We start from the raw sequence: 25,614 nt of genomic DNA on the forward strand, positions 1-25,614 counted from the left end.
GCTTGGATATTGTCCTGTAGGTGGAAAAAGAAATTAAGTAGGAGACTGATGTGATAGGATGTGCTGTTTTGAGGGAGCATTTTGTCAGCGGAGTAGAGCTCGTTCTGGAGGTCGTGTGTGTGTGTCTGTGTGTGTGTGTGGTATGCCCCAGGGGGCGGGGGATCTGACCCTGGAGACCAGGGGCCGCTTCGGCAGTGGTCCAGGTAAGCCATGCTAAAGGTCTGGAGTAGGCCAGGCGCTGGGGATGAAGAGCCGGTAGAAGAGATGCCGAGGAGGCACAACACAGCAAAAGGTCCTCTGGATGGAGAGGCCAGAGACAGAGCTGGACTCCGGGCGACCAGGGAGGGGGAATCCAAAGGTGGGAAAGGTTGTCAGGCCTGAAAAGTGACCTTGGGCTTGGTGGTCCCGGCAGCTGCAGCGCTGGCCTTGGGGACAGCAGATTTAAAGGCTCATTCGGGGCAGAAGGCAGGGATGGAGGGAGAGGAACGGACCACCGCGGTGGGAGAGGGAAGCATCGGGGCTGGTGTTCAACTGTGGGGAATAAACCGCAGAATCGAGCCACCTGCCTACGATCAGCGAGGCTTTTTTTTTTAAACCCCCTTTGGTCATTATTTTCACTCCGTATTCCTGAGCGTGAACGACAACCCTGAATACGCAATGCCTGATGAATCTGGCGTAGGGGAGAATAATGGGGAATTTCCTTAATTACCACTCTATTTACAATTCCGTTTCGGAGTCCAAATGGTAGTTTATGACACCAGTTTAAGCCTCATCAGATACGAGGTATTGACATAGCATGACTCCCCGGAGAGGAGCGTTAGTGAAATTCAGACACGGCGCTGGCGAGTGCAGATTCAAACGCAGACAGCGCTGTAATCAAGGCACAGCCTATTAAGTAAATGAACGCTTGCAAATGCAGGAATGGTAGAAGAGCAGGTAATCTAAAAATGTTCTCATTGTTCGTTCTTCCTTCCCAATTGCCCTGGGAATGAGAAGGGAGGAAAGGAAGGATTAATGAAGAACTCTAATAGTAGCTGTGGCGGGGGGGTGGGCAGTGGGCAAAAGCACTCTGATTTATTTATAAAAAGTTGTGTATTTATTCTTACGTGTTTAAACTTGAGTCACCTTCAAAGCACTCTCCATTTGGTGCAGTACTCCTATCGAGATGTTTTGTCCACTGCTCAATGCAGTTTTTGAACTTGTGGATTTTGTTGCAGTTTAGTGCTTCTGCCGTTTTTTTTGTTTCACCTCCTTTGCATCAGCAAAACGTTTCCCCATGCAGACCTTTGTCATCTGGGGAAACAAAACACAGTCACTTAAGGCAAGATCAGGAGAATAGGGAGGGTGAGGTGTGAGGGTCATGCCGTTTTTTTCAAAAACTGCCAAACACTCAGCACAGTGTGGGCAGGTGCGCTCGTAAATCCTGTTATGAAATGGGCAAACGTGTTCAAAGAGTCTTCAAAAAATTCACTGAAGCCAAACGCAGCCTCTCACAACAATACCAGCTGGTACACTGATTCAGGTGGGTTCCTACAACACTCACCTAGCAGGGGAAGCCTGTACTACAAGGGGCTCACCCTCCAGAAGATAATTCCAGGTTTTTTGTGTCCCCGCTCCTGTAACTCATTAAATGCTTAGGTGGTGCCATGTACTGTGCTAAGTGTGGTTCATGAACCATCTCATATTAAACCATCCCATTTGATGCTTCCTACCACCAGTGAGGGAGGGCTGTCATTCCCCCTTGGCATTGAGGAGCTTGGAGGTTAAGCGATCACACAGCTGGCTGAGTGGACGTCACGATCCCTGGGCACAGGCAGACCCAACCACGTGAGAAGAGCCTGGCTCAGCTTCCGCTCTTTCCCTAATGCTCTGGGCCTGAGCTCGTTTGTCAGCAGAAGGTGGAAGTTTGCTCAAAATACTCTAGAATGCTCTGGCTCTGACCTCCAACCAAGTTCTTGCACCCTTTGTGATTGCTTTTGGCCCTGCCTCCAGCAACCTGGCCACTGTGCCATGGCCCACAGAAGGAGTGACCAGCGGGAAGGGAGATAGTCATACCAGCCTCCCGACTTGGGGAAGCGGAAGGCGAATTTCGGCAGAAACGTCTGCTTCCGGGCAGCTGCCAGCCTGGCCCTGTGAGCTGCCCCCGAGGGGTACGGGAGGCCCACCCATGGTCTCCCTCCCTCAGAGACTTCCCGTCCTCCCTTCTGCAGCCGGGTGTGCCATTTCCCCATGGTGCGCTCGGAGCTGCTGCTAATTTTGCATGGGTCTAGAAGTCTTTTTCTTATCATTCACCTTTTCATTTTATATTTTTCCACTTGGACGTGTCTTATTGCAAAGGCACGTGGCTGAAGCATTTGTGGAACTCTCTCCTGTCCCTCCCGAGGTGGCCACCGTGTCCATTCCTTGACGTTCTACTTCTCAGCACGCGGCTTCCTTACCCAGTGTCACTGGGGTGGAGGGTTGCATAGTGGTTGGTCAATGTTTATTTCTTCTTTACAAAAAGATTTCTTTCTCAGACTAAAACGATCTTGATATTGGAACACTCCTAGTGTTAGATCCTCTTTCGAAGTGTGAGAGGGCTTATCTGCAATGCCCAAGAATGAGAACAAGAAAGGAGGAAATGACATAAGAAACCTGGGGACCTTGAGAGGTGGGAAGGAGGAACAGAGAACGGACTACGGTTTGGAGAGGTGGCAGTCGTCATCTTGGTGAAGATGGAGTGAGGACTCAGCGGGAGAACCCCCTTATCTTTGGGGGGTACATTCTGAGCCCCCTGGGTATGCTGGCACCATGGATGGAACTGAACCCCTGTCAACCGCGGCTGTGCTGGAGATGTGGCTGCAGCTTCTTCATGGGCAGACGCAGCCTCTCCAGTGATGTTTATGCTTTTTGGTCCCATCCTGTCCCTGGATCAGTGCACCGGTCCCTTCCTTGCAGTGAATGGCCTGGCATCTCTCCTCCCAGGGGACCTCTTGCTGAGGTCTTCAGAGAGGCCCGGTGCTTCCCGGCACAACATGTTGTCACCAACCGGAATGCGTCTTCTGCCTGCCTTCCACCCACAAATTTAATGTTTCTTCCATCTTAACTAAAGACTTAATGCACATTTAATGTGGCCATAACTTCTGCAGCCTGAGGTATGACAGCAACTAGAAGAAATGTATTTTCCTTCTTCAGAATTTCATGGATGGGTTTTTTTTCCCCTACATACACCTTAGCAACCTCAGCACACCATTTTTCCCCCTTTCGTTAAGTGGAGGACATTCACTTAGAGGAAGCACTCGATGGCGTCTCTTTGGCATGTCCAAATTGCAGGCATCACTCTTCCTGTGCTTTGGGGCCGCTATTAAGGACAGGAAGGGCGACTTTAATGCAAGCTCGGCAGTGCTGTGATGGTCGGTCCGGCAACCGAGATGGCCACTGAGTGGCCAACGGCGGGGAGCGTGTCCAGCATGGCGGTGCTGGACAAAGGGATGACTTACATCTCAGGTGGGACAGAGCAAGACTCGTGAGGTTGTTATCATGTCATTCAGAAGGGTGCTCAATTGAAAACGGATGAGTTGTTTATTTCTGGAATTTTTCCATTTCGTATTTTCAGGCCCCCACTGGGTATGGGTAACCGAAAGTACGGAATGCGAAACCGTGGGTAAGGGGGGGTGAGCTGCTGCATGAGCTGTGTCCAGCTTCGTTCAGCTGAATCGTATGAGGGTTCTTGCCACGTGGTTGCTGCTGTTTGTTGAGGTTTGACGTGCCAGGCTCTGTGTGAAATGCACTTATGCATGGGTGATCCTGTGTAAGTGTCCTCACCACAGATGAACAGGCAGCACCAAGCCTGTTGGTAATGACCGTGACACGTGGTGTGGGAGCTGAGCTTGTCTCCAGAGGTCAGAGGTGTTCCATTTTCTCTAAATGCACTTGGGTAGATTTTCCGTGACTTTAAGCCCTCCCTTTACTGCCTCTCGATGTGACCAGTTTTACTGTTATTGTGAATGATTTCTTTCTGAGTGCCCTGAATGTGTCCCCCCTGAGGCTCAAGGGGTGACGTCTCGGTCTGGCGTTCCGGAATTTGGTTTGCGAGCGCATTTCCATGGCCTCCGAGACTCTGAACGCTCTGACATCGTCTCCTCCTGACCTGTTCATTTGTCTCGCAGACTCCTAATTTCCTTAATTCCTCCTTACAAAGGAGACTTTTCTGTCTTTTGATGACTTTAGCTGCCCTTCTGTAGACATTTTCTGATTCCATTGTGTCTGCACCCAGAATTGAAAGTGAAAGTGGTGTTTGTCATAGAAGGCCACGCTCTTCTTCCAAAGTGCCTGAGGACAGAACAATGTAGGGTGACACAGAGGGTCGGCGAGGTGTGTGAGACAAAGGCAGGACCACCCCACACTGCTGTCTGTCCTAACCCAGTATGAAGGCCGAATCCTGGGGACCGTTGGCCGCAGGGCCGGGACTGGTCAGTGTTTTAATCACAAAGATGCCCGGGGTGGTCAGAAACTGTAGCGATGGGGCTACGTGACTGTACGGGGGCTTCCGTCGGGAGCCAGGTGGGTGGGAGTAGTTCAGAGAGCACAGTCCAAGGACGTCTGAGGAGCACGGGGCACCGCGGAGGTAGGGATTCCGAGGCTCCTGTTTTGGGGGGACTGGCCGTGAGAGCAAGGGTTGGGTCTGCCAGACCGGGCGGTCCTGTGTGCAGCCTTTCTCCTTGGAGACGCTGTGACGCCTTACCAGAGCTGTCTGAAGGTGCCGTATTTTTCAGACTGTAAGATAGCACCCAGGTTTCAAAGGAGGAAAATAGGGGGAAAAAATTGAAGCAAAAAATGTGGTAAAATATTTAATAAGATAAATGACATAATATTTCACCAATGTTAAATATAAACAGAACTCCACAGCAGCATTAACAATCATTATTCCTCCCAAGTTTGGGGGTGAAAAGTGTGTCTTAGAGTCCAAAAAAAAATAAGGTCATCATTGAGGTGGTCGGGGTTGGTACCGCGTTGTATGGAGACAGGGACACTGTTTCCCAGCTAGGGTCCTTGGTTGCCCCATGGGCCCGTCCAGCCTCGTGCTGTCTCTGGTCCTCACACACGAGCTGACCCTGGATCTTCCCAAAGCTGTGCCCTGGACAGGCCAGCACAGAGGGTGTGTGACCCTGAGCTGCCGTTAGAAGACTGTGGAAAGTGTTCAGCTTGTCCCAAAGTCGGTCTGTACTTAATGGTGCTTAAAATAGTCGAGCCAACATTTAGGGGCTGAGAAGGCCTTTAAAGTATCAGGACCCCCGCCCGGCCCACCCACGGCGTCCCATCACAAAGGGCTGCGTCCTGCCTCTGCCTCCTGGCAGCCAGCTCGAGCCTGCCCTGGTGGCTGTTGTGCCAGCAGTTCTGCCGGGGATCCCAGGTCTGACTGAGTCTCTGGAGACCCAGCTGGCAGCGAGACTGTGACGTCTTTGATGATGGAGGGAAGCTGGCAGACAGGAGTATCTCGATCCTACAAGATCAGCGAATCTTCAAGGTGTACTGCTGGCCCCAGGGCCCGCCCACAGTGCTGCAGCAGCTGAATGAGCAGTGTCTACGTGGCCTCTTCTGCAACATTGTCCTGGTGGCCAGTGAGCAGCCCGTGCCAGCCCAGCACACCCCGCTGGCCATGTGCAGTGACTACTCAGTTCTGTGTTTACCCTGGGCCTGCGCGAGGCCTTCTTGAAGGAAATGGAGCTGATCCGTGCCTCCCGTATTGGCCTCAAAGCCATGATGGACTTCTTGTGCAGCATGGAGCTGGTGCTGGGCAGTGGCAGTGCTTAGTGCATCCTGGAGATGGCCCAGCTGCTGCAGACCCAGACAGTGGTGGACTTCTGCTGCGGGTACCTGGAGCAGGAGGTGAGAGAGGACAACTACCTGTATATGCAGGTGCTGGCCTCCAGCTGCAGCCTCAAACAGCCAGATGCCTTCATCGAGGGCTTTGTCCTGAGCCACTTTGGCACACTGTCCTTCATGCCCGACTTCCTACAGAACATCTCCACGCAGAAGCTGTGCGTCTACCCGAGCAGCAGCGAGGTGCAGCGGGAACGTGAGCGTGACCCGCTGCAGGCTGCCCTGTAGTGGCTGACGCGGCAGCTGGAGCACGAGGCCCACACGCACCAGGTGCTGGAGCACATCCGCGTCCCCGCTGCACCCGAAGAACGGCCTGCCGCACCGCATCAGGCCTGCTGTGTACTTGCTGCTGCCCAGGGAGGCCCCTGCACGGGCTTCATTAAGGAGGCTGTGCACCGGCCCAGCTGGTCATGCAGACCAAGTGCGCAGCTCTCTGCATCAACAAGGAGCCCTCGATGTGCATGGGTGGTGGTGTCTTCAAGCGTTTTCAGAAGCACAGTGACAACACCTGCTACCTGGGCGCCCAGAGCAAGCAGCAGGTCAAGGAGACACCCTGCTGGCCCCACAGAGCCACCACGGTATTGCTGTGCTGGGCAGGGTTCACCTTCATTGCTGGAGGTATCTTCTTGAGGGATACTGGAGGGGACACAGCGTCCAGTCTTCTTTATAGGTATGACCTGCACTGTAACAATGGATCGAGGTGGCTTCCATGAACCAATGCCATGCGGATTTCGACTTTGCCTCCATTGAAGACATGCTGGTGGCCATTGGTGACTGGGATGAGAATGGAGCTTTCTCTTCAGTAGAGACTTACAGTTAGTTCCAAGACTGACTCCTGGTCCTACATGGCAGGCTTGCCAAGCTTCGTGTATGGCCATGCGACATCATCTCCAAAAACTCTGTGTACATCTTGGGGGCCACGAATACCCTGTCAGCTTCCTCTGCAAGAGCCTGGTGTGACCACCAGAGGGACGTGTGGGAGGAGGCCAGCCCACGAGCACAGCATGGGGCTGGGACAGCACGTGCAGCCTGGAGGACCGCATCTGCTCCCTCAGGGGCAGCGATGATGGTGACAACAGCTGGGAGGTCATGGTGAGTATCGACGTGCTGGGCGTCAAGGCCTGCAGCCCACGGTGCAACCCATGAACCCGTGTGGCCCCTCTGCTGCGCTCCAGCGGCCAGTCGGGCGTGGCCACGTGGAAGGGCTGCATTTACGTCCTAGGCTGTGTTAAGCGGGAGAGTCTGGCTTCCGTGTCTAAGACGGTCCAAGTGTACCTAGAAGAGCAAGTGGGGTCAAGGCACCCACCTGCCCAAGACCATCGCCAGTGGTTCTGCCTGCACCTGCTCCCTGAAGCCACAAGCTGGAAGACAAGAAGAAGACGGGGCCAGGCCCCCACTGCCTGCTGAGACCTTGCTCCCCACCACCACCTCCCGGAGTGTGTGCAGACCAGCCGCAACTTCACAGAACCCCGGGACCAATCGGTGCCACTTAGCTTTTTTTAGTTTTTTTACTTTTGCGATTCTTGGTATTTCTGATATCACTATTACCGAGTAAATAGTCTACATAACTTAAGAAATAAGCCCTGGCTGGCGTAGCTCAGTGGATTGAGTGCGGGCTGTGAACCAAAGTGTCGCAGGTTTGATTCCCAGTCAGGGCACATGCCTGGGTTGCAGGCCACGGCCCCCAGCAACCACACATTGATGTTTCTTTCTCTCTCTCTCTTTCTCCCTCCCTTCCCTCTCTAAAAATAAATAAATTAAATAAATAAATAAATAATATATATTATATATTATAATATATAATATATATATTAAATATAATTTAATATATATATTAAAGATTTTATATATACATATATACACACTCTAGTTTGAATTACAAGCAATAATAGAACATAGGGCCCGAGAGATTCTTGGAGGTCTGTTTCACCTGCCTGCAAAGAAGGCCTTGGGATCATTGCTGATGCCAGTTGCCCGCTCTCCCCTTTGTGAGGGATCACGGGAGAAATTTCTTTTGAGTCCAGTCTCAGGAATAACTGTCCTTTTTTTCACTTAACGTTCACAATAATTCTTTGAGGTAGGTAAAATTATTCTAGTGTTATAGCCGAACAAGCAGAAACTCAAGTTGTTTCATAAATTTAGCCAAGCAAACAAAGCTATGGGTGGAGGAAGTGAGATTTACCCCAAGTCTGCCGAACTCCCAAACTCTCCCCCCTTTGAGTTTCTGACACAAAACTCTGATGTCCTTAACGAGGAAGCGCAAGTGCATGGGAGGCGTGGTCTCTGCAGTCTGTCCTCCGTGACCTCTGAGCGCTTCCCTTCCTCGCTGTCATCATGGCATTGTGTCGTGTCAACACAAGTCACTGTTCTGGCCCAGGTTTTTAAGGAATCTTTTGTCCCCTGCACAGTTCTCCCTCCGGCACAGCTCATCCCCTCCCCCTCCTCTCTCCATGAGTACGAATGAACGCTGCACTGTCATTTGTTGTACTTCTTTATTTCTTTCAAGCTTTCTGCCTTTCCGTCCTCCTCCATCCATGCCCCTGCCCCCTCCTTTCCGACTTCTTCCCACTTCTTCTCCACGTTTCCTCGGTGGTACCCTGTGAGTAATTCACCGGGTTTTCTCTCTGTCTGCCGCCTGCCGGAGTTAGTGTCCGCTCTAGCCAGTGGACGGAATTCACCTGAGCAAGTGGGTGTACGACACCGTGCCGCACCTTTCCACTACACGCTCCTTTATGGCTCTTTTATAAAAAGTGCCTGTCCTCTTCTTTGTTTTTCCTGTTTTCTCTTCCCCATCTTCGTGCCTTGTGGTGTCTCGGGAGATTTGGGGTGTCCTTCTTGGAGTGGGACAGGACGTTAGGTCAACGAATAGCAGGCAGTCTAGCAGCCTCACCCTCTCCAAGGAAGGAGATGAGGTCACTTAGCACCGTGTATGAACCCCGGTGCCTTCTGGTAATGAACAGATTCTCTTCTAAATACTCACAAGCCACCAGCTTAATAATTAATTCTATTGGGGGGCCCAGCTTGGGGTCTTGGGGGGCTGCCTTCCTCCTCCTCCTCCTACCACTGATGGGGACAGCGTTGGTTCCTCTCCAGCCCCTCCCCACCCCCGGCATCTCTGGAAACATCCCCAGCGCTATGCCCTCAGTTCTGGGCCTGAATAGTTGAACTCATCCACGGCAGCCGACTGTTCTCTTATCATCATCTCACCCTCCGAGCTTCACTTCTTTATGCCGTGTGCTGTCCCTCCCTCACTCCCCAGGTTATTTTCCCGTGGAAAGGCAAGCAAAGTAGGAGTTCTGTCTTCTTTTGCCATCTGTGAGCATTAAGTTATCTCTCCCGAGCAGTGGACTCATCTTTTCCTGGTTGTTTTTCTCCCAAACATAGCTCAAGAGCTCTTTAAAAATTGCCTAGCACTTTTTTTTAAAAAAGATTTTATTTATTTACTTTTAGAGGGGGGGAGGGGAGGGAGAAAGAGAGGGAGAGAAGCATCAATCAGCTGCCCCCTGTAAACGTGCCAACCGGGGACCTCAGCCTCAGCCCAGGCATGTGCCCTGGCTGGGAATTGAACCAGCACATTTTCACTCCGTGGAACAAAGCCCAACTCACTGAGCCACACCGGTCAGGGCTAACAGTCGTCTTGCTGTCTTTGAGTCTCCAGCCCTGCTGCCAGACATGCCCAGGCCCCCACCGCAGAGCAGGCCTGCCTGGGGCCTGCTGCTGCACCCGCACCCGCACCTGCACCCGCACCGACCTTGACTCCTGGTCTGTTGCAGCTCCAGTTCCAACCACTGGCTCCTCGCGTCTCCTGCCTGCACAGGTGGCAGAGCTCCCTTGTGCAGAAGAAAGAAAAAGACCTAAAACGAGAGAGAAGAGGACTTGGTCTCGCCTCTATCCTCCAACAACTGTGTTCTCCCCTCCCTCCCAAGCCCGCACCCATGTTCCTGGACAGTCCTGCCCCCCATCATTCGCTCCCCACCCACAGGTTTCTTGGTGCCTCACTGACCTCGGGCCTCCTGGCGCCTTTGGAACTGAGAGCTCCCATGTGGTCCTGCCAAAGAGCTGTCCCCATCCAGGTGGCAGATGCCAAGCATGACATACATGTGCCATCCACACGCCGCAGGACAATTTGGTTCCTTGGCTCGTTCTCTCTTCGTTTCTTGGTCTGTGTTTTCGGACCTCGCTGCTGACCCCGCTGCTCTCCAGTCCTTCTGTCCTTACCTCCCTGCTGGACTGGCACGTTCTGGTCCCTCTGGCCAACAGCCTGGCTACTTGTCCAGTTTTCTTTGTCTCTTTCCCAGCTAGGCGTAATGCATCTATACACTACCCTGAAAAAAAAATCCATCTCTGCGTGGGCCTGGCCCCAGGATCTTCCATCCCGTGTACTGGTGCTCCTTGCACATTCCATTCCCTTCCTTAAAAACCGTCAGCTGCTTGCGCTGTATAAAGGATGGAGTCCGAGGTCTGTAGTCATAGGCTCTGGTTGCATGGGGAGAGCCATGGTGAGGAGAGCTCCGGGCCCAGCCAGGATGTCCGGGAGCCAGTCCTGGCCCTGTCCTTGTCCTGGCAGCTAGGGGACCTCATGCAGGTTACTCAGAGTCCATTGTCTACCTACGGGTTTATCGGGAAAACCGTGAGGTGATCAGTCAGCATCTGGTGCAGAGTGAGATGTTGGCTGTTGTCATCATCCTGGCCTGCGGGGAGCTGTCCCAGAACCCCGGCAGCCTGGTCTGACGCAGAAGGAGAGGAACTCCAGCCTGCCCCAGCAGGGACCGGGGCCAGGGCCGAACCAGGCAGGGGGCTCATCTCTGCTTTTCTCTGCTTCCTTTCCTGCTGCAGGCTGCCTTCCCATTGGGTGTGTGTGTGTGTGTGTGTGTGTGTGTGTGTGTGTTTTCAGCTGGTCTCCTCATAGCTCCTGAGTTTCTGTACCCATAAAGCAGTCAACCAGCAGAGAATCTAAATTCCACGTTCCTGGGAGAAAGCATCTTTGGGTCAGCTTTCTGTTTACTGCAGCACAAACAGCTATGCTGCGATGTGGGGCGGGGGCGGGGTGTGAATGGTACTTAGAACAAATATGATGGCAGGTGTCTACCCCGAGGGCCCAGGCCATTCTCAGAGAATACAGATGTGGTTTATTGACACCTCAAAGGCACGCACTGCCTTCCCTGTTCAATCTCATCGCCTACTGTATCCATATATAGGAAGCCTCCACTGGGCCAAGCTCAATGCCAAACGTGTGTATGTTCACACTGTAATTGTCAAACCACTGCCCAGGCGTGGGCTGTGCATTCCTTCCCCCTCCTTCACCCCCACACACTTACAGCCTCAATCTACTCCACCGCCTTCTGTAAGTCGCTCGAGTCAGATTTCTGTAGCGGACCACTTCCGACCACCTCGTCCCGCCCACAAGAGGCTCCTCCTTCCTCGAGCTTCTACAACACACCCCCTCTGCCTCGTCGTCACTGATGAAATGCCCTTGGAGGTTATTGGTCTTCTGTGTAGACTGGAAGCTTTCCGCAGGCAAGGAGCACACCTGATTTCTGTTCACAGATACTGGCTGAGTAATGACTGTGTCCCCCATGCACAGTGTCCCCTTCCCAAGCTAAAATAAACCCTGAGGTGAAGGGGCCACTCGGGAGATCCCTGCCACTTTCGCATTGCCATCTGGTTCTTCCTCCGTGGCCACAGTTGTGCCAAATAGAGTAGTTCCTCCAGTTGCTTTCCCTGCCTTTTGAGAGAGCGCATGGTCATCAGGACGAGGCAGGAGTCTGCTCCGCGTGCTGCATGCTGGGAGTTCCTGCATCGTCAAGGAGATGCCAGGCTTCTTGCTGTTGCGGCTGTGGCTAGATCCTGGGGAAGGTTTGTCAATTCTGTTGGGGAAGGGTTGTTTACCTCCTGCAGCTGGAGGAGCGTTCTGTACCCGATTACCTCAACCAGAGCAACTTCTGGCTGCCGCTCCTATTTTAGGAGACCCTCTGGGGAATCTTTTTTATGATTCCGAGGCTCTCTGACACCACCATGTGACAGATTTTCCTTGCCTATGAGAAGCAGCTGGAGTTAGCAGACGGTGCCTGTGGTCTGTCATCCCTAAGTGCAGGGTCCGGCACAAATGACGCCCCCTCTTTCATTACGGAATCATAAGCGTGTGATTCTGTAACATAACACTATCACATGGAGACACCATATGACATTTTAGGCGAAGTGTCCACATTAGAACTATAAATGACCACACCCATATTACTACCCTACCAACCACACCCAAGCAGGTGCTATTTCTGCAGGACCCTGTAGGTTAAACCAAGGTCTGTGCCCCCTGTAGGGAGACAAAGCTGGTGGTGCCACCAGCAATGAGAGTCCACAGTGTCTGTCAGCGATCATGCCGCTTCCTTTGCTCTGCCGGCCCCATCACCCTCCGGCAGCAGGAGCCCTGTGCCCAGAACTGTGGACAGAATCGAACCGTCTCACCTGTAGTTGGTGGGAAATTTAGGAACTTTTGGCCTAGCTTCCTCTTTTGCGAGACTGAGATTTCCATTTTATTACAATGAGGGAAAAAAAAAATCAGCCCTGGCTGGTGTGGTTCAGTGGATTGAGTGCTGGCCTGCAAACCAAAGGGTCTCTGGTTCGATTCCCAGTCAGGGCACATGCCTGGGTTGTGGGCCAGGTCCCAGTAGGGGCACGCAAGACACAATCACACATTGATGTTTCTCTCCCTCTCTTTCTCCCTCCCTTCCTCTCTCTCTAAAAATAAGTGAATAAAATCTTTTAAAAAAATCAGTCTTGTCCAGTCCACAGTGGGGTGGCCATTATTTTGACAACTTGCCCGCCACCTCCTTTTTTCTTCACTGCAATGTCCTCCCGTGGAGTTCTGCCCTCTGGTTTGTGCATTTCTTAGACAATAACTTTTTAAAAAAAATAATAAATATATTTATTGATTTTTAGAGAGAGAGAGGGAAACATCAGTCAGCTGCCCCACCCCATTCCTACCCTGACCAGGAATCAAACGTGCAACCTAGATATGTGCCCTGATTGGGAGTGAACCCCCGGCCTTTTGGTGTATGGGATGATGCTCCAACCACCTGAGCCACACCAGCCAGGGCGACAATACTTTTTTTTTTACTATCAAAACCCTTCCTGTTCTTTTTCCTTTTATTATTGGCTCTTTGTGATTTCATTTTAGATACATATTCCAGAAAGTGAAGATTTCTCTGCTGGTGCGTCTCAGTGGGGGGCCTCTGAGAGCCTGGCTGGATCTGAGGTGTCCGCACCACCCCTGGCCCCGCCCACTGATGAGTTTCCTTGCCCCTCTGCAAGAATTTGCTCAGTGCTCCTCGGAGCACAGAGCACTGTTCTTATTTAGAAGATCCAGGCATAGAAAGTCCTGGCAAACGCACTGGGTTTCTCCTTGTCTTAACCTATTTTGTCATGTTCTTTGACGTTATTTTCTCTTATCTTTGGTTTTATTCTAACTCACCAGAAATATCTTTCCATTGTCATCTTGCCACCTTGTCTAGGAGCCCTTTATCATGTCTAACAAACCAGACTGCGAAGAATCATTTCCCTAGTGCCTTTCATGTCTGGGAGCAGGGGCGGGAGCTCACTCTTGCAGGCTCCCTCACAGGCTGGGGAACCAGAGTGCAGCCAGCCAGGCCCGGGGAACCACTGACTGGGGCCCCATAGATTTCTTGTAAAGATTTTGATTTATTTTTAGAGAGAGGGGAAGGGAGGGAGAAAGAGAGGGAGAGAAACCTCAATATGTGCTTGCCTCTCATGCACCTCTTCCTGGGGACCTGGCCTGCAACCCAGGAATGTGCCCTGATTGGGAATTGAACCGGCGACCCTTGGGTTTGCAGGCTGGCACTCAATCCACTGAGTCATGCCAGGGCTGCTTTCAGATCTTGTTCTGGAGTTTTCTGGCCACTACTCCGGGGCAGTACTCTGCAGTACTGACATTATCAGGGTCGTGGCGAAAGGAGCCTGTGAGATAAAAATCGAACGGTGACCTGCAGGGCCCCCTCGGTCCCAGAGAGCATTCTGCTTTTGGAGAGTCCAAATCACTCTTGTCTGGAAAGAAGGGCTTGTGGGATTTGGGGGTGAGTCACACTGGAAGTGGCCTCAGAGACCTACCCTGAAGCTTACGGCCTCTGGAGAGAGACCGGCCCGCACCTCTGATTTCCCTGTTTGGCCAGATGTGAGTGTCTTCCACGCATTTGTGAACGTCTTCCATGCATTCACCCCTTTCCATCTCTTCCTCCTTCCCCGGGGGCCCCACACTCGCTAGGGGTTATGGTCTCCAGCGACCCTCCCACTTAGACGGGTCTGTGTTGATCTTAAAGTAAATTAAAAAACCCCTGAGTGCCTTGGGTTTTTTAAATGTATTTTCCTAGCAGGGGAGGAGGGGGAAGGCCTTAGGAGATGGAAGTACTAAGGAGCGTGGGCCCAATAACTGTATCTGCGGCCCGATTCCTAAGAGGGTGAAGTGCACGGTGGCAGAAGTGGGGTGCAGGCGATGGAAATGAAAGGAAGAAAAGGGGGAGAGACCACGTGGAGAGACAAGAAGGTCGGCTTCCCTGGATTCCGCCTCCAGCTGAACAGCCACCAAGAACGGCTTGACGCCGTTTTGCATAATGGGCCGTGAAGCTTCCCTTGCAGCTCTCTAATTTGCTGTTGGGAGAGCAAAGGAGAGCGTTTTCGTTCTTCACAGCGGAGAGGTTTTACGTGTCATGCTTGTGGAGGCTGCGTCCCCGCGGCTAGCACCAGGCCTGGCATGCCCAGAGCAAGGAGGAGGAAGCCTTTATGAATCTGTAACACTGGATCGCATCTCATTTGTTTCCGGCACACATGTCGGACATCCAAAACGGTATGAGGTTGTCAGGTTGTTACTTCTTTTTTGATCTTTTCATTTGGCAGATGGCGAAGGAGAGCACCTCCAGTTCTTCTTTGTGATGTGTCTGCCCCTTGAACTTCAGAGGTCAAAGCGGGAGGCTGCCTGGCCCTGGGAAGGGCGGAGAGTTTGCGTCAGGGGCCCGGGTCTGTGCCCTGAGTTCACCACTCGGTAGCTGAGCGATCTGGGTGCAAGTTTGCTTCTCTGTGTCGCCTGCGGGTGACGGCTCTTGCCCTTCCCCGTTCCCCTCCCCCGCCCCCGCCAGGTGCTGTAAAGATAAAAGAAAATGCTAGAGACAAGAGTAATCAGGAAACCGCAGAAGTGGTTTATAAATATTACAGTAATTACTAGTGATAAAGGTATAGTTTTAGGGTCCCATAGTCTCCCTCTCACCCCTGCCAGTTTCAGCTACTTGAACCCAGGAAAAGGAGCACAGACTTTCTGAGGGGTGCCGGGACAGGGCTTTTATTCTGAGGCTCGAGATCTTCGACCCAAAGCAACACACAGCAGGAGACCCTCCTTCTTCTCCCTCTGACAGGCTCTGGTGCCTGTTGGCACGTGACTGCGTCTTCCGAGTGATCATTTTTTTTAAAAAAATCATTTTTCATCGTTCAATTACAGTTGACGTACCATATTATGTTAGTTTCAGATGTACACCCCAGTGGTTAGAAATTATATGACTAAGTGCGATCATCCCGGGAAATCTCGTACCTGTGTGACGCCATACGTAGTAACTAGAATATTGTCGACTTTATTCTCAGTGCTGTTCGGTACAGAAAGAAAGAGGCGGTTGAAAGAGACCAGCCCAGGCTCAGGACGCTCACCTGTTCCTCTCCCACGGCAGCCGTGAGAGACTGTTAGCCGACCCAGGACTCCCAGTGGAACACCCTGCCGTGGCCACAATGCGCCGAGTCCCTTCTGTGTGGGCCCAGCCCCCTCAAGGGGGCCTGACCTAGCGGAGAGCAGCTGGGTTTTCAGGGGGCTGAGCCTTTTGTTGCCTCTCTCACTGGGGTCCCGCCCTCGAGGGGATGTAGAGAAGACAAAAGGAGAAGAGAAATCCTGAGCTGTTCTCACCTCACCCTCGTTCCTCCCCCACAGAGAATGACAGAGAATCTCTGGTAGGAACCTCTGCCCTGTCCACCTCTCAGTTCTGAAGCCTGGTGGAATGTGCCCTTGCCGTGTGTCCCAGTGGTCACCTGAGGACTGACAACACTCACACACAGGCCCTTTAAAATCTAATACGGTTTGGTCCTGGCTGGTGTGGCTTGGTGGAAAAAGCACCGGTCTGTGAAGCAAAGGGTTGCTGGTTCGATTCCCAGTCAAGGCACATGTGTTGGTTGCGGGCCAGGTCCCCAGTAGGGGGCGCATGAGAGGCAACCACACACTGATGTTTCTGTCCCTCTCTTTCTTCCTCCCTTCTCCTCTTTCTAAAACTGTATGAATAAAATCTTTTTTAAAAAATCTAATACTGTTTGGTGGCATTCCACTTGCTGTTGTAATTTGGCCATTCCTTTTCTCCTCACCAGAGGATATGTTGTATTAATTTGAGAGAGAGAGAGAGAAGGGAAAGGGGGAGAGAGAAACAAACATGGATGTGAGAGAGGACCATCAGTGGCCGTCTGTGTGCGTCCCAACAAGGACTTGAACGCACGACCTAGGCGTGCGCTCTGACTGGGAGTGGAGCCTGCAGCCCTTTGGTGTGCGGGATGGCACTTCAGCCGAGGCACCTGGCCAGGACTGTGCTTTGGCCATTTTCATCCCACTGGAGAGAGGGACCGCCGGGGGCCTGCTGACCTGACACGGGCCTGGGTGACGTGGTGTGGAGTGTCCTTCCCTTCAGTCCGGGGGCCTGAAGGAGCTGCCTGCCTGGGAGCCTGCCTCAGATACGAGGTGTGGCCACCCTGTGCGCTGGCTCGGCCGTGAGTCATGGGCGGAGAAGACATCCAGACTCCAGAAGTCTAAACACAGGCCCCGAGGGAGGAGGGCGTTGTGAGAGATCCTGGGCCTTCGTGCGGTGAGTCTTGGGCAGTGCTCCGGCAGCGTTGGGAGAAGGAAAGTCAGGTATTCAGCGCAGAAAGGCGCAGAGCAGCAAGGACAGGGGAGAGGACTTCCACAGCAGGACCGTGGGAAGAGGGCACGTCCGGCCTGGAGCCTCGGACCCAGCAGGTGCCGCGTCCTTCCCTCCTCTTGGCTTGTCTGGGCAGTACCTCTGGCCTGGCCTGCTATGCTGCCCCCTGCAAGGATATCTGGTTTTCTTATTCATGAGCACACTCAGTTCAGGGCCCAGCAGCTCCCAGATGCTCCAGGATTATTATGAGGCACTAAGAAGAAGCTACCCGTCTAGCGGGGATTGGTGAGCAGGGAGTGTTTTCTTAGCAAAGAGACTTGGCCTTGCCTTCGGTTTCTGCAGGAGACCAATTCCTCCGCTCATTCGCTTCATCTCGTGTCAAGATGCTAATGGGGGCTGGTTTTCATTCCCGTTAACCTTTGCTGGCTGGGCGTCTGCAGCTGGCAGCAGTGCACGCGCCTCCTCTCACGGAGGCTTCCAAAGACACGGGGGAAAAAAGGCAGGGCAGCAAAACCCTCAGCGTTTGCACTGGAGCCAGAGGGGAAGGAGTGCTTTCAGCTAGTCTTCGGGGACAAGGGGTTTGGGAAGAGGATGAATCAATCCTTTTATGCCTCGATGTAGCATTTGGTGCGAGTTTGCAGCGTGCCAGGCACACCGCTATGCTGGGAGTGCCGAGATGAAAAGATCCCGCTCTTAGGAAGCCAGGGCCCAGCAGGCGTGCTGGAAGAGCCAGCTCGCGGATGGACCCCAGGTGCTTTTTTCTTTAAAGAGTTAATTAATTTTATTATTAGAGAACGGGAAAGGGAGGGAGAAAGAGAGGGAGAGAGACATCAATTGGTCGTGTCCCTTGCACACCCATGTCCAGGGACCGAGCCTTCCACCCAGGCACGTGCCCTGACTGGGAACCGAACTGGTGACCTTTTGCTTTGCAGGAGGGTGTCCAGCCAATGGAGCCACCCATTCAGGGCCCAGATTTGTTTTAATAGAATCTTAGGGACCTGGGATTCTGGCAGACTTGATTTTTTTTTTGTTTAACTTTTTATTTTGAGATACTGTTATGTCACAGAAAGGCCCCCCGATGAACCTCTTGCATCGCCCTCATACGATCTGGGAGACATTTAAGTGTGCTTAAGCGTGTTTTCCCTGCACTGTCTCCCGCCCCCTCTTTTTTTTTTATCTTAAGTGAATCCTCCTCACCTCACCCCCACCGGCTTGTCATGCAGTGGGGTTTCTCCAGTCGTACAGCAAAGTCATGTAATCACCACACGCTCATCTTGGGTTGGTGACTTGCAAGCCGAGGGTGTTGTTCTGAAGAGAGGAGGCTCGCAACGGGAGTTCTCAGCCCGCCCCGCTCCTCCCGCTTGCTGCTACATCACAGGGCATCGTTCGGGGCACTGGGGCTTTCTGGCTTAGAGGGACTGATAGTAATGGGCATCGTTACAATGGCAGCAGCTCAATGAAGCATGTGCCGTGTCTCATGCTCTCGAGTCTCAGGGGTGGGTGCGGTGACCGTTCCTCACGGAGCTGCGAGCTTAAGTGACAAGACTGCTATGCGGCAGGTCACCGATCTCTGGGCCCTGGCCCATCGCCTGCACTTTCCAGAGGAGGGAGTCGGTCCCAGAGACTTTCAGGAGCCTGGGGAGTGTTGTGTGGCCACGTCAGGGGACCAGGGACCTCCAATGCTGCCCAAAGCCCAGAGCACAGTCCCCACCCTTTGTTCTGAGCCGAGATCTAGGGTCATCGTACGTGCAGCCTGACGTGGGGTAGAGTTTTCTAGGAGCTTACTTTTATGCTTCTTGAATGAATAGCGTTGAGTCCCCAGTAGCTCTCCTCTCACTGATTTGGGGTCTGTGGCCATCCCAGTGGGGCTTGGGGTGAAAGCGGCTCTCCCGGCACTATTGGAGGGCAGGGCCCCGTGAACAAGTAAATACGGGGAAGGAGAACCGAGTCCTTGGAAGCCTTTGAGCAGACTTTGTTTGCAGATAGGTAATCCATGTACCAACTGAAAGAGTCTTATTTTTTTTTCCTGTGAAGAAGATTGATCAGAGCGGCTGACTGGCCCGGCAGCAAGCGGACCGCTGGAGGAGACAGAGAGGGCACTCATTTCACAGGCCAGGCCGGGACCCTGCTCTGGGCCACCTCCAGGTCCCCTTGCTGGCATGCGTGCCTGAGTTTCATGGTAGACACACGTGGGTGTTTTGTCAGCAGGGGGAGGGACTGGGAAGCTGTTTCTGGGAGGTGGGTGAGGGAGGTGTCGCTTGGAAAAAGACCTATTTTGAGGAGAGGGGGAGCCTCCTGGTGTGGGGGGCAGGGGGGGTTAGTGGTGTTTCAGAGATGGGGGCTGCTTGATGGCCTCCTTCCCCCTAGAGAGCAAGCCAGTTTCTTATCTTTTACGATGCTGGGTCTTTGATACTTCCCACTCCGTTGACTGATTCCCAGAATGTTGCTGTTTGCCACCTTCCTGCTGCCCAGGCTAACTCAGGGGTCTTGGGGTCTCCCTTCCCAGGGCTTCCCTGGGTCCTTCCTTCCTAGCTTTCTGGGCTCTTTCTCTTCAGTGCTCCCTAGCGTCCCATTCTAAGCAGGACGGGAAGACCCCATGTCTTCTCCTTTCAGCTCTCTGCTGATGGCAGGTGGGAAGGTGTCCTCTCTTCTGTCCCTTCTTCCTGGCCACACACGCAGGGATCAGAAATCTGGAATCCTCGGGACAGTTCTGTGTGGTCCACACAGTGGCTGCTTTTGTTTTTAACTTTATTGTCAACACGGGGCAGGTTGCACTCAAAAGTCACAGACCCTAACTCCTGATGGAGCGGCGAGGGTCCAAGCGGCAGCCTCCCCTCGGGGTGCTCCCTCTCGGTGGTCAGAATCCCACGACCTGCTCTCTGTCATCGCCGTGGTCTGCCTCACCCGTCCGACACCAACGGAAGGGCAAATGGTGCCCTTCGGTTCTGTTCGCTGCTCGTGGGGCACGTCTTTAGGGCACTCGCACATCCGTGCTAGACCGCTGGCTGTCCTCGGCAAGACAGACCATCGCAGTGGCCAGAGTGCTCAGCGCGGGGAGATGACGAGAAGCAGTGAGGGAGAAAGGCCACCCACCTGGTCAGTAGGACAACTGTCCAGGTACCCGCAGGTCCCCATCCACCCTTCCTCTCTGACAAAATGTCAGCAGGGAGTGAGAACTTCCATTGTTTCTCTCCAGGGGCCTGGACACCTCCGTCTTAGTTTCTTGGTTCTCTCATCATTTTTGGCTCATTCCATTGCCAGACACTGAACAGGGACAAGCTGGAGATGGTGGGGAAGAGCTTTTGTCCCCAACATTCATGAGGGTCTCAGTGCTCTGTCCCTTCAAGTGTCCCCCACACCCCCCCAACTTCCATCCCTCACCACCCCCTCCTCCCGTCCTTCTTCCTTTTCCTGTCTCTGTCCGTCTTTATTACCCCTCCTTCACTTTATTCTTTCCCAACTCACAACTCTTAGCTTGTATTACATTGCTACATTTCCAGAAAATTCCTCAGCTGTTCCTGCCACTTCCCCTGACTACACCCCTTCCTGCGTCTCTTCATCTCCATTCCACCTTTCTTGGCTGGGCAAGGTGCACCCCGCGTGGGGGGGCAGCACTTTCCTGCCCACGAGAGCTTTCCTCCAGACCATTCCGTGCCCCACTGCACCCGCCCTGAGACCTGGAACCATTGGAGGAGACACTCAGCAACCCGGGAAGTGGACTCAGACCCAAAAGACCTGGCGGTATCCGGGGGAAACGGGGATTTAATTAGTGTTTCCTTCCTCGCCACTGTCCATATGCCTCTGCTACGTTCGTGGGCCTGTGCCGGTGTCCTCCGGGAATTCAATTACATGAGGTTTCTCCTCTTTGTTAAAATCTAATAAATACACATAACATATTAATTTGAAACTGGCTCCACTGCCAAAAGTGAGATGCTTAATTGGAACAGGGACTTACTTTTCTTCTCTTGGAGAAGATGGCCGTCTCGTGAATTCTTGTGTCACTGACGGGTGGGTGATGTTTGTGGTGTTCTTTTCTCTCACGTAGGAGGTAACAATGAGTGATCTAACCCAGCCACATTTGCTCTGACTTCGTCTGCTTTTTGTTTGGATTGGAAAGTTTGCTGTGAAAACAAAGGGACTGACATGTAGACAGCTCCTGGGCACTTGGTTTTGCAGCCTCCAGCCACAAGTAGTTCGTTGCACCAAGGACAGTGAGTTGTAGGTGTGTGCGAAGGTGAGGAACAACTCCACTCCTCGTTGTTGTGTGGGACGCGTTGGCCCCTTTTCCTGTGGTGTGTGGGGCCTTGTGTGGTCCCAGCGGTTCCCCATATCCAGCTGCCACTGAGTGGGCTGCAGGCCTTGCCCGGAAAGAGAATTTGAGGGGGCAGCAGAGGGGCCCGAGCTGAATGAAGATGACCCAGTTGGTGCTCAGGTGACCCCTGTGTCGAAGGCTGTGATTACAGCACCCGCTTTTCAGATGAAGAGGCGGAGGCTGGGGCTATAGTTCGGAGTCATGGCTTGCACGCTCGCCGGGGGCTGAGGGGCGAGGGACCGGGAGGCCACGTTTCATGGGTGCGGCATCTCCCTTGGGAAGAGGCAGAAGCTCTGGAGATGGGTGGGGGTGATGGTGGCACAACAGTGTGAAGGCACTTAATGCCTCTGAACTGTGCGCTACTTAAAGATGGTTAAATGTTACACGTTCTTTACCTTAATCCAAAGTTTCATAATTGCCATGCATTAATGTGAAAACACACAAAATTCAGATGAACAGATTTACAAAATGCGGTAAATGCATGCAACAGAGTATTGCACATTATTCAGCCTTAAAAGGGAGAAAATCCTGACACTGGCCACAACATGGATGAACCTTGAGGACATATGTCAAGTGAAATAAGCCAGTGACAAGCACTGTGTGATTTCACTCTTGCGAGGTGCCCAGAGCGGTCAAGTTCAAAGAGACAGACGGCAGAGTGGCGGTTGCCACAGGGGCTGGAGGGGGCGGGAAACGGGGCATTCGTGTTTAATGGGTGCAGAGTTTCAGGCGGGGAGGGTGCAACTGCTGGAGATGGGTGGGGGGGGGAGTTGCCCAGTGGTGTGCAGGCACTTAATGTCACTAAGCTGTCCACTTAAAAACAATTAAAATGATACACTTTATGAATCATTTACCACCTACTCCCCCCCGCCCCCACACACAAGTCCTGGCAGACTGCCAGGCACAAACGGAGCTTGCCCACCGTCCTCGCCCAGTGTCCCTTCCATTTGCGCTCACTACCTCCCTGGAGCCAGAAGAGTCTCTCTGGCCCTGGCCTGGTGGCTCAGCTGGTTGAGCATCGCCCCGTACACCAAAAGGCCGTGGGTTCAATCCCCGGTCAGGGCACATACCTAGGTTGTGGGTTCGGTCCGCAGTCAGGGCGCGTATGGGAGGCAGCCGATCGATGTGTCTCCTCCTCTCTCCCTCCCCCTCTCTCTAAATCAATAAGCATTCTCCTGTCCCAGCATATGCCCACCGCTCCCGCATGCCAGAGGGCAAATGGCAGCCCGGTGGAGGCCTGACCTCTGAGCACGGGAGACGCACACACAAATGCCAGCTTGGAAAGGGATTATGGTTTAAACGGTCTGAGGGAAAGAAAGCGCTATCAGTGCTAGCGTGGCTTGCCGAGAGGGGTCCATTAATTCACATAGCGGAGTTCCAGGGGGGAAGTGTTGCCCTAATTATGTCTTGGGTAATTTGGCCATTGAAATGGCTAAACCAATTTGCAAGTAGATTTTTCCTCGAGGAATTGTGTCTTTTTTCAGTGCCGATCCCCCCGCCCCCCCCCCCCCCCCCGCCTCAGGAGCCAGATGTGTGCTATGCCGTGAAGATGTGAGCTTGTCTTTGCCCATCGCTACCCCTCCTCCTCTTCGATCACGAGACCTTGTAGCTTTTCCGAGGGATTGGAAATGTGTCTGGCTGGAATTATTGCCTGTGTGAGCAGGATCCTTGTAGCCTCCAGAAGGTACAAGGCCAAATGCCGTGTTTGTAGCGTCTTCCACGAATAGCCGTCATGGGTAAGGACCCGACAGTTGCGCTTCAGTTACATGGAGATTCAGAACCTGTCCAGGGCCCTCCTTGCGAGGCGCCTGCTGGGGGAGCTTGGGCCACACGGACAGCCAGTGCTCTGCTGTCGGGGCAGGACCCAGCCCCCAGAGGTGGTCTCCCCACACTGGATGAGCTGCGTGTCTCCACCCCACCATAGGCATCATGCTGGACCCTTCGAGGGTCTCAGAGATTCCCAGAGAAGCCCCAGGCTGCTCTTGCTAATGTTTTCCCTGGGACACAGGATGTGCAACCAGTGCAGGGTGGAGAGAGAGCCTTTGCATCGCTGATTCCTACTTTTTGCCTCCACCAATCCCCATCACCCAGTGGGGGCAAAGACCCTGAAAGTCGTGGAGGTGAGAACTGGGATGTTCTCTCCAAAGCAGGGGAAGAAAAGGAATAAAGAACATTTCTTGGCATGGTCTCCTTTAATATAAATGATAAACGAAAGCCACTCCTTATATGTCCATGCAGTATGTTGAACTCACTGAACACGTTTCCCCCTTTAACCTTTACCCTAACCCTAAGAGGTCTGGTACCTCGGCCTCCGTTTTGCAGATGATGGAATCAAGGCCCAGCGAGGTTCGGTGACCTGACTCAGGATGCACAGCCAGAAAAGTCATAGAAACGAGATTCCCACCAGGTTTTCAGTGTCTGGTTTGTCTGTTCTCTCGGCTGTGGTTGGCGGCTGCTCAGGGATGGCTCAGGCGTTCACTGCAGGAGTTAGAGGGTGAAAACCACCCGTGGTGAAGGTTACCAGCGAGCTCCATTATGTGGTTGTTCATTGATCCAGTTTTTACGAAGTGCCACATAGTTCTTGTATCTTCCCACCTGTGCTGATCTTATACACTTTGCGTGTATCAGTGACTGAAGACAGTGGTGCAGGGGGCAGAAAGAGTGGGCGATGGGGTGGGTGGGCTCCATCCCTCTGAAGCTGCAGGTACCCTTTGAGGATATGGCAGTGCAGTGCCCCCTGGCTCTAGTGCTGTGCCCCCCGCCCCAGCAACCCTCCTCCCACTCCCTGCCCACCCCCGTGGACATTCCCAGAGCCAGCATCCATCGACGCTGAGCTGTCTTCTCTCCTCTCCCACACTTTTTTCTCTGGGCTCTCACTGACAACTTCGCCTTCTGCCGGCACAACTTCCCCTGTCACCCCTCTCATCTCAGGGATTCTCCGTTTTATGTCACCCGCCCAAGCTCTCCCTTCTGATCCTCACCTGCTTTTCACCTGCCTGCAGGCTGCTCCAGCATCTCGGTCCTGCACGCTCCCAGTCCCCTGACCTCCCCTGCCCACCCCGCTCCAGCACCCACACGTCTCGCCACCCTGTGTCGCCGCAGCTCTCTGGTCCCCTCCCAGTCTCCTCCACCACCTTCCTCTGTCCATATCTAACAGTTGCCGAGTCCCGTGACTGCTGCCTTGTCAATGCCTCCGGCACCCACCCCTTCCCTTTATTCATTCCACACCTCTCCACTGCACACCCTCTTGGGGCCATGCTCTTTCCCCGCCCTACTTCTCTCATCTGGTGTTCCTGAATTCTATTTCCACGCCCCTCCATTCTATACTGTTGCCCGATTACCATTCCCACAGTAAAACTCAGACCCCATCAGCCTGTCAAAAATATTTTATGGTCTGCAGCGCCCGAGGCTTTCCAGAGCATGGTCTCACGTCACTTCCCAGTCTGGTGTTTCGCCGTCACTCCTCCACACCCAAAACAGAAGGAGCGGCCGCGGCTGCAGAAGTAATAGTAGTGGGGGCAGTAAAGCAACAGTGCCAAATGGCCGTAGAGCGTTTTCTGTGTGCGGAGCACTGTTCTGAGTGCTCGATGTGGCGAGCTCATCTAGTTCTCGTAACCACCCAGGGAGCAGATGCTGTTACTCTAGTGAATGCATCGCGTGCACTGCAGAGCGTGCACTGTGCTTCAGTCTTCAGGGACCTCTCCTCCTGCCGCTGTGCCCGACGAGGCCTGTGCCTCCGTTCCACCCCTCCAGGTCTAACTGTCAGCAGTTTCTTGAGGTCATCACCGGTGCCCTGTCCTCCCAGGGGTCTCCCGTCAACTGGGCGCTTTCAGCTCCTGCTTCTCTCCAGCCGCACGCCCCCTCTCCCGCCAGGTGTTGTGGACACGTGTGCACCTGGGCTATCCTCTCTGGTTCCTGGATGGATCCTGAGGGCCTGGACTGTCCTCTCCAAATGTGTAGCCCCTGTAGCCTCCAGCAAGCACTTTACACGTAGCGGGTACTGGGTAGCTTCTGTCTGTGGGACCAGAGTTAATAGGGTCGAGTTCACACTCCAGATTCCTTGGCTGTGGCCAGTCAGTGTCGTTCATGTGGTCTAGTCCCTTCTAGGTCAAAGGCCAGAGGAGCCCAACCGAATCAGGAAGGACGAAGATGGCAAATGTGAGTGACAGGCAGAATCCCCTCCCATTTGCTAATTAGTATTCAGTAATCACCTTTGCTCTTTAAAAGAAGGGAGTGGGAAGGACCTTCATGGTGAGGGGGGCATTGCTTGTGGGGAAGGAAGGGATGGACATTGTTTATGTTCTTAATGTGATAGCAGGTGGATTTTCTGATTTCACCAATGTATTTTTGAAATGATTTTAAACATCTCCCTCATTACAAAAGAGGGGTATAGGTTCATTGTAGAAATTTGGAAAATATAGCTAAGCACTGAGAAGAAAATAAAATCACTGGTAGCCTCAGTGCCCAGAAATGACAGTTTTTAGCATTTTTGGT

The 25,614-nt window shown here is 53.1% G+C and overlaps 1 protein-coding gene and 1 pseudogene across 1 annotated transcript in view; both read left to right on the forward strand.

Moving 5' to 3' along the window:
* The window catches only part of TMEM178B (transmembrane protein 178B), a 316,897-nt gene that overhangs the window by 158,270 nt on the left and 133,013 nt on the right, over positions 1–25,614 (forward strand). The gene's annotated exons all lie outside the window — the stretch shown is intronic.
* Positions 4,963–7,434, forward strand: LOC114507925 (annotated as a pseudogene).

This window comes from Phyllostomus discolor, chromosome 10, assembly GCF_004126475.2.
Source record: "Phyllostomus discolor isolate MPI-MPIP mPhyDis1 chromosome 10, mPhyDis1.pri.v3, whole genome shotgun sequence".
NCBI classification, from domain to species: Eukaryota; Metazoa; Chordata; class Mammalia; order Chiroptera; family Phyllostomidae; genus Phyllostomus; species Phyllostomus discolor.